General features: G+C 39.8%; 1 protein-coding gene across 2 annotated transcripts in view; it reads right to left on the bottom strand.

The window, feature by feature from the left end:
* The window catches only part of LOC101863503, a 128,676-nt gene that overhangs the window by 73,435 nt on the left and 45,747 nt on the right, over positions 1-9,494 (bottom strand). Inside the window, exon 1 of one of the 2 annotated variants that reach the window (XM_005096494.3) lies at positions 292-315. The exons of the other annotated variant lie outside the window; for it this stretch is intronic. The gene's annotated coding sequence lies outside the window, so the exon portion shown is untranslated. Of the gene's footprint in view, positions 1-291; positions 316-9,494 lie in introns of those variants that run through there. 2 annotated transcript variants of the gene reach the window in all.

Here is a 9,494-nt window from a genome sequence, read left to right as displayed (position 1 = left end):
TGTATGTATGTATGTATGTATGTATGTATGTATGTATGTAGTATGTATGTATGTATGTGTGTATGTGTGTATGTGTGTTTGAGTGTGTATGTATGTATGCGTGTGCATGTGTGCGTGTGTACAAACACACACTCACACACACTCTCTCACACACACACACACACACACACACACACACACACACACACACATAAACGCTTTAGCAAGCTTAAGTTTGTTGAAAAGAGTGCCTGGGGTTCAAATGGGAAACGTTTAGTGAGAAAATAACAAAAGCAGATAAAAAACACTCACCTCCTTTCCAAAATCAAAAAGATAACAAACTCGTCCCACACTTATTCCCTTTTGGTTACAACTGAAAACCAGAATCACCCCAAGAAAAGCCTTAAACACCAAGTTAAAAGCTGGCACTTAAATCCACATTACGCGTAAAGTGTTGTCCGCTTTGTAACATATCCCACACATTATATTATGTAAAGCAAGCGTTGCGATCTTCAAGCAGGAATTGATTTAGACAGAAAACTTGGAGGACATTCAGCACACACACATTCACTTAGCACAAATATAAATGAATGAAAGGCGGAAACTTGAATCACTCGCAATCCACTGAGCGAAAGCACCACTGTATTACTAGGTTGAATGCTCCAATAGTTGGACTACAGTTGCACGGCAAAGTTTCGAGGAAAGCGGTTGCAGCTCTGCAAATATGACTGAAGCTTGTGTCAATAGAGAAAAAAAGTCTGGGGTTGACAAAGAACCCAACGTCAGTTCCTTAACTAGTCTGTATTTGCCTGGGCCCCCCCAAAATAGCAACAAATATGACAAAGAAGTCAGTCCAAAAACTTGGGCTTGTTCGAGACCACGATAATCAATGACACGACAGCTTGGTGTTCGTGTGCATCATTCACAGTACTATAATTGTTTGCACGCAAGGAAAAATATTTTGGTCTCAAAGGTTAATGCATTTACGTCGATTTCAATGTGTAAGCTCGTGACACGCTTGAAAAACGAGAGAGGGAGAGAGAGAGACAGAGAGCGAGAGAGAGAGAGAGAGAGAGAGAGAGAGAGAGAGAGAAATAGAGAGAGAGAAAGAGAGATAGAGAGAGAGAAAATTAATTAAGTGAGAGGAAGAGATTTGGTTGAGCATTTAAAGACGAGGGAACACAGAACGGATAGACGGAAGTTCGGGATGGGGAAAAAAAGTAAATAGTGAAGGGGAACAGGGAAGTGGAAAAGGAGGGAGCTAAGATGGATGGAAGCATGAACAGAAAAAGGAGGAGAGAAAGAGAAAGACAGATGGATAAATAGAGAGGAAGAGAGTCGTAAAGACATACAAAGAGAGAGGGGGGCGAGAAGGCGAGAAAGACACAGAGAGAGAGAGGGGGGGGAGAGAGAGAAAGAAAGAGCGAGAGAGAGAGGGAGGATGGAGGAAGAGAGAGAGAGAGAGAGAGAAAGAGGGAGAGAGAGAGAGAGAGAGAGAGAGAGAGAGAGAGAGAGAATATATTGAGAGGAAGTTAGAGTTAACAACATTGGGATACTCTCAAGTGTCACTTCAGAGTAGAGAAAGCGAGTGAATTCTTTTATATTTATATTACATATTGTAATCATATTATTCATTATAGATAGATAGATAGATAGATAGATAGATAGATAGATAGATAGATAGATAGATAGATAGATAGATAGATAGATAGATAGATAGATAGATAGATACACATAATATTATATACATAATATATAATATAATACGGAGAGATAGAGAGAAAAAAGAGAGAGAGAGAGAGAGAGAGAGAGAGAGAGAGAGAGAGAGAGAGAGAGAGAGAGGGAGAGAATGAAAAAGCTCGAACGGCAAGCTGTTATATTTGACGGTTTTGATGCGGGGGCGTCGTGCATTGCAAACTGAAAGAAATATTCGAGTTATAAAGAAATTCGATTTTGTTGAGGGGTTTTATTTTTTGGGGGTGTTCATATTATGTAGAAGATATTTGCACCCTACCTATTCTTAATGGTTACTTTGCAATGTCGAATATGCCACGGAAAGCATTATATCAGCAACGCAATTATGTTAAACAAAGGAAAGTGAACACCACCATACTAAACATAAATAATGCGCATTTTGCTCACCAATATAATAAAAGAAAGGATAAATGGGGTAACAGAAAGTGGAGACGGTCAGAATTGCATTAACTTTGTGTGTGGGGACGAGTTGAGTGTCTGTACATGCGTACGTGTGTGTGTGGGGGGGTGTGGGGGTGTGTGGGGGTGTGTGTGTGTGTGTGAGAGAGAGAGAGAGAGAGAGAGAGAGAGAGAGAGAGAGAGAAAGAGAGAGAGAGAGAAAGAAAAAAAGAGAGAGAGAGAGAGATGGGGGCAGAAATGTTCAAGGCGTAAGGGTGCTGTACCTAAAGAACTGTTCTACCTTCAACCCCCAAAATCTGCACGTTTTCTTAGTATTTGAGCGTCTAGCCCACACAGTAACCAGACCCATTAACTAAATCACACCTACGCAACTCTTCCCCCACCAACCCACGAACACAAACCCACACACACACTAACACACACACGCACACACACACACACACACACACACACACACACACACACACACACATATATATATATATATATATACATATATATATATATATATATATATATATATATATATATATATATATATATATATATATATATGTATGTATGTATATTTGCCCTGCGACAAATATGCCAAAGGGTAATAGAACCCAACAGGGAGCTAAATATAGTATTTATCGACCAGGACAAAGCGTTCGACTGAGTGAACAGAAACAAGCTGTGGAAAGAACTCGAAAACTACACTGTAAGAGGCCAACGTCTAGTTAACATCCATGCCATTTACGAGAACAACATAAGTACAGTAAGAACGTCAGAGGTACTCACATGGTGGTTCCAGATAACATCCGAAGCAAGACAAGTTTGAGTCCTATCACCACTACTATTTATCATATATATGGCAGGCGCGGTTCCCCCATGGAGCACAGTGCCGACCAACATTTTTTTAAAAATGTTCTATTACGTAAAACACCCACAATAATAAAATAAAAGAAGCCAGAAACAAACACTAGGCAAATATTATATCAAATCTAGGTCCTCACTGGAGCCATAATTGTCATTTGTGTGTCTATAGAGCAGTAGAACATCTTCTATGCCTTGCCAAAGTCCACGCGCTTTAGCTAAACATAATAGGATACTCAACAATGTAATCTGACCTATAAATCGCTCTTGGGGATAACCCAAGCGATGACGACACTCTTAACGAGTCTGGCGGTACATTAATATTAATAAGACAGCACATCTCAAATGTGCTCCTGCCGAATATTGCCGAAACATAGCTCACAGTAGGCAGTCTAAAAATAAACGCGATAGACCTACGCTATTCTTTGCCAATATTATGTGAGCCCCGGAGCAATCCAGTGGAGTGCTCAAGTGAATTGTTATTGGTTCATTGTCTGTCTTGCCGCTTTTTAAAGTGACTCTGTGACAGTGAACCCGAGGGAGGTGAACATGACCGCCCTATGAGTTGTGCCTTTGAATGGTTTTGTAGTGGAGTAGTGAAAGTTATTACTTGAGTGTTCTGTTCCAATACAGGATGAACAAAATTGATATTTAGCTAACAAACAAATTTAGTACTAGAAATCAAAGCGACAAGTAAAAAGAATGAAAATAAAAGCACAAGGTCCTCCCTCATCAACTCAAAGATCATAAAATTATACGCCGTCATATTTACTATACGCTTAACCATCTTCAGCATGCGATAGCTTAATTGTGTAAGTCCACTTTTTAGCCCCACGAGACGCCCCTGATACATGGATAGAATTACAAAAGAGGCCAACACAGAACCAGATGCCCTAAATGAATTACTCTTCGCTGACGATCAAAGCCTGACACACAAAGATGAATTACGACATGAAGATCAACATTTAAAAAACCGAGACAATGAAAGTAAGAAGAAAGCCAGAACCACTCAGAATACAAATCAACAACAACAGTCTCAGACAAGTCCAAGAATTTAAGTACCTCGGAAGTATATTAAAAAAGTATGGGCGACTGAACAGAGAAATTGAAACTCGATTACAAAAGGCCAATAATGTTAGTAACCAGCTCACACCACTACTGAAACATGCTAACATCCCCATGACAACAAAACTCAAAATGATCAACACCATATTCATTCCAACACTCACCTATCAATGCCAAACATGGACCACGAACAAGACACTAGAGCAAAGAATTACAACATGTGAAATGCGATGCCTTAGAAAAGCAGTAAACAAGACCAGGCGAGACAAAATTAGAAACTCTGTAATCCAAGAAATGGTGGGCACATATGATGTCATGCATCACATCCAACACCAAAGAATCAAATGGTTCGGACATCTCCTACGATTACCAACACACATAAAAATATTCGATGGCAACAAGGCTAGAGGGCGACCGAGAAAGACTTAGATGGAGACAGGGAAACATTAATCGCCCACGACATCCCCCTGACCCAAGCTCTCCGGCTGGCGACAGGGGGACGTCTCTTTCTTCCTGCGACACCCAACAGGGGTTAAGCGGCGGATAAAAGTAAAGTAAATATATAAATATATATACATATATATACATAATTATATATATATATATATATATATATATATATATATATATATATATATATATATATATATGTACATTCACGTACACGCACATACGAACGCGCGCACACAAAAACACAAATAAACACGCAAATAAACACCCGTAAATTAGACTCACGGTCGAGTTCAATCACAGCTACCCCATTCTACCTTGAACACTTACGGCAAATACATGTACACACAAACACACACACACACACACACACACACACACACACACACACACACACACACACACACACACACACACATAACCGCACACTCACGTGCACTCTGTCTGTATGTCTGTCTGTCTCTCTCTCTATCTCTCTCCCTCTCTCTCTCTCATTCTCTCTCTCTCACACACACACACACACACACACACACACACACACACACACACACACACACACACACACACACGAAGACTAAATAGACTCAAGAACGAACTCGATCACGCCTACACCATGCTTAAAGCGATCCTGCAAAATTGAAAGCTCCGATTAGGAAACCAGTAAGTCTGATAGAGCTTAATCAAACGACGCATGCTCGTGAGTAGCAGAAGAGCGAGTATACACTTACGGTGTCGATCTGCTGTAATCTTTCCTCGTAATTACATGCCACGGGAGACACAGTAACTACACTTTTCCCATCACTGCAGCCTCGTGTCCCACCCTACCGATCCGCAACTGAAGATTATAAGTCACTCCCGTAGGGATGAAATCGTGATTATCATAGGAACTACCGCACTGGGGAAGTGTGGTTGCAGACCTAGCTTGAAACAACGTTAAATATAAATTACCGTACATTAATAATAGTAATGTGCACTGCAAATGTCACATCATGTTTTTGTGGTTTATATCACTTACTCATCAGTACTATAATTTAATACTACATATTATGTATAATTATAAACTGTATAATATATTATATATTACATATATAATAAATATACATATTTGGGGAGGGATGAGAAATTAAAAGCTACCCATAAAAAGGAAAAACTATACCTCTCTGGTACAGAAACACACTGAACGAGTAAATATGAGAAGAAGAAAAATTACCTTCCACCAACTTCTCATTTTTGTCTCTCACCTCCTTCCCTTTTAACACATACACACAGACACACATATATACATACACATACACGCACACACACATACTCACTCACACGCACACACACACACACACACACACACACACACACACACACACACACGCCTACCTACCTACCTACCTACCTACCAACCTACCTATCTACCTACCTATCTACCTTCTTACCTACCTACCTACCTACCTACCTACCTACCTACCTACCTACCTACCTACCTACCTACCTTCATACATATACACATACACATACACACATTCAAAAAAACATTCTCACTTGTACACCATGGTTGCTGTTCCGTGCTATCTGTTTTCATTTCAGAAGTCTAACTCTTCGTGCATTCAGTTGGAAACCACCTGGAAAGACTAAGAGAGGAGGGCAGTGCGTACAGGGAAGAAAACATTAGAAAAGAAGAGCAAAGCTGTGGCCGAAATGAGAACCAACTGACTCAACTCTCCCTGGACGGAAGCAAAGGGAAGAGTCTCCTTGGTCCCACGACTCCAGCATGATCCACAGGGAGTTTTAAAACTCCGGTTGTAATTATCCTTAAAGCACCTTCGTACCAGGACAGAAGAGTCTTGGGCCGCCTGAACGAAAGAGTCAAAATGAAAACAATTATAGTTTATCCACGTTTGCCATTGTGTAAGAAATTAATGTATTCAAGAACATTGGCTGTCTTAGAGGGTTAAGTACAACCAAATTTTTCTATCGCGCCTTTCCTTTGGAAGACGCCATAAAACTAGTAAGAGCTATTTACAAAACTGTTGATGCAACTTTGTAAAAAAAAAATTCTAATTTTTCGCGTCTTCTTTAGACACATTTCTATGCACACGGATATTACTCAACAAATCCTCGTCCAGCTCTAAATCCAATTTCCACATCCCTGAGGTGAGCGGGGAGTGACAGACATCATAAAATTGTCAATAATATGATAGGAATTGGCAAACGGAAGGGGTGCCCACTTGTTCCCACAATTCCACTTAGACTCGTATTTGTAACTTTTTTTCAACAGAAAGATACCAATTAAGTACCGTTGCATGGAAACGCTCAAAATCAAAACCAAGCCATCAGATCATCTGCTGTTGATGATGATTGTAATCTGTTCGGCGCTTTAAACAGGTCTGTTCCTCAGAAACAAAATCTTGTGCAACTTGGCCATCACTTACATTTCCTTTAATGTTAATGCATGTTTTTAATTTCTATTCTGTCGTTAACAGTCACATATTTAGTTGTACCTTTCCTGAAGTATGGCTGAGAGTAAAGAGTAGAACACAAGTCGAAAGGTCAGGAAGAGATTTAGATGGCATAACGTCGGCTGACACTATTGAATTTAGCCGATAAAAGCACAGAGAGATCTAACAGACAGCTCTCTGAAAGCGAAGACAACGATTAAAGGAGCCATTAGAGGAATTAGAAACTTTTGACGCAGTTAGAAAGTCTGAGTGGCTGCTTAAAGAGGTTTTCTGGTGACGCATTCCTCTTTCGATGGATCAAAATACAAAAGAAGATATTTTTTTACAAACTGAACCGTTGTCTGAGGTGTAATGATTAGGCATTTTTTCATTGCACGGAGATGACGTAAGTTCAATCCCTGAGAGGGCCTGGTTTTTTATGTAGTATCTGCTTGTTTTTACTGGGATGTTGTATCCCACTCAGCCCTAGCTACCCACTACATACACGGTCTGAACACCCCCCCCTCCCCCTTTTTTTTCTCCAAATGATGTAAATAAATTGTGTCAAACTGTAAACTTTATTATTACAAACACAAAAAGAACTGAAGTGTACTTTGTGTTATGTAACTAAACCATTTTAATCCATACCCTGGAGCAAACCAATACAATACACAGCCAGAAACATTTGAGAGAGTTTATTAACCCACCAAATAACAAAATCTACATATGTCAGCTAAAATATTCATAGAAACGAATGTTTTTAGTATCGTATTGATCTTTTAAATTATAATAAATTGCCGCCCCGAAAAAATATATATGTAACCCTACAGAAATTAAGTCCAAAGACACGTGATTCTGTTTATATAAACGTTTGGCTTTGTTTCCTTTGCTAATGCTGTTTAGTTCAGAACATGGAAGGAGCTTACTTTACTTGTTCGTACTTCGGAATGTCATTATTTCCGTGGCTGGTATTGTTGTTCTTATTGTTGTTCTTGCTGCCGCTGTTACTGCTGCTACTGCTGCTACTGTTGCTACTGTTGCTACTGCTGCTACTGCAGCTACTACTGCGGTTGCTGCTGCTGCCCTTCCTCCTACTCTTTCATGGGTTCTTTATGGGAGATTGAGTTCTGATTCTTTTCATTTAGTGGTTTATGTCAAGATTTTTATATCAACTGTAGCAACCTCTGACAGAACAGGCGCACGTTGAAAACATCGCTCCCTAAACGTAAAACTATAGAAGGATTTTGTTTTTGCCTGCTTCCTTTCTCATCACTGAAAAAGAATAGTTGATAAGGCTTAAGAGCATATTGCATTGTCTGATACCGCCGGGTCATCTCATCTCATGCGTTCAATACGTATTTTGCTTTTGTGAGAAAAATTTACATCTCGGAGAGAGTAGACAATAAATTCATGCATGAAGGCACGCTCGAATTGGAGTGCACACTTTCCATTAGTCTGGGTCCCTTTGATCATTTTAGGGATTTTAAATTTTAAATCTAAGGATTTACATTCTTAACAACCCTTGACGTCAAAGAGATAAATACAAGTTCCATATTCATGGCTTAAAAACATTGTACTTTATAACAATGCTTTTAGAGAAAATCATTAGCATCTTAGAATAGCTAAATTTGAAAAGAAAAAATAAGTATCGAAATGCCAGCATACATGTAAAACGGCAATGCAAACACATTGAAGCTGTGAGTGTGACGTGTTTGAAACAGTGCGAATAAATGAATAATTTGAAGCGGTACTGATGCAGTACAGATCTAATATTTGGTGTTATTTTAGTTTGTTTGAATTTTGTTTTTATTTAAAGATTGTAGCTTGACTGTTTAGTATTAAACCAGAGACAGTTAGTCACTGTCCTGTTGGTACAAAAAGCGTCGTGGTGGGTCTCCTCTGGTTGAGTAGAAATACTTTAAGGTTATTTTCTTTAATGCATACTCCTGTCCGGTAAAGGGGTACATTCCCAAGGAGAGTGTCCAATAAAAGACACTATCCATAAAGCCGAACAGAAACCTGCACGGCGGAAATTAATTAGAACGCCCTATTCTTACAAGCAGCTTTGGTGCAAGATGGCACAGCTACCAAAATTATGTGGCTTCATCCTGGATAGTGGAGAACCAAGATGTGTGTACTAGGGGGGTTGCGGGGTGGAACGTTGACTACTGCCTTGGGGGATTCCCGTTTTGAGTACCATTATGTTGCTGGCGGTCAAATTAAGTCTCTGATGCGCTTTTCATAAGACCCCTTAACATTGGTATCAGTTCTGAAAGCTCCTATGACGTCTGTTCGAGGAGCGCAAGATACACAAACCGACAATAAGAAGGATAGAGAGAGAGAGAGAGAGACAGAGAGAGAGAGAGACAGAGAGAGAGAGAGAGAGAGAGAGAGAGAAAGAAAGAGGGAGGCGGTGGAGTGAGAGGGAGAAAGAGAGGGAGAGAGAGAGAGAGAGAGAGAGATAGATAGATAGATAGATAGATAGATAGATAGATAGATAGATAGATAGATAGTACCCGGTATACGTTAAAAACCCACCCGACGCTGGGGGCAAGAACCGTT

Source organism: Aplysia californica, unplaced genomic scaffold, assembly GCF_000002075.1.
Source record: "Aplysia californica isolate F4 #8 unplaced genomic scaffold, AplCal3.0 scaffold00130, whole genome shotgun sequence".
Lineage (NCBI taxonomy): Eukaryota > Metazoa > Mollusca > Gastropoda > Aplysiida > Aplysiidae > Aplysia > Aplysia californica.
The sequence above is the reverse complement of the archived record's forward strand: the minus strand, read 5'-3'. Positions and strand labels throughout refer to the sequence as shown.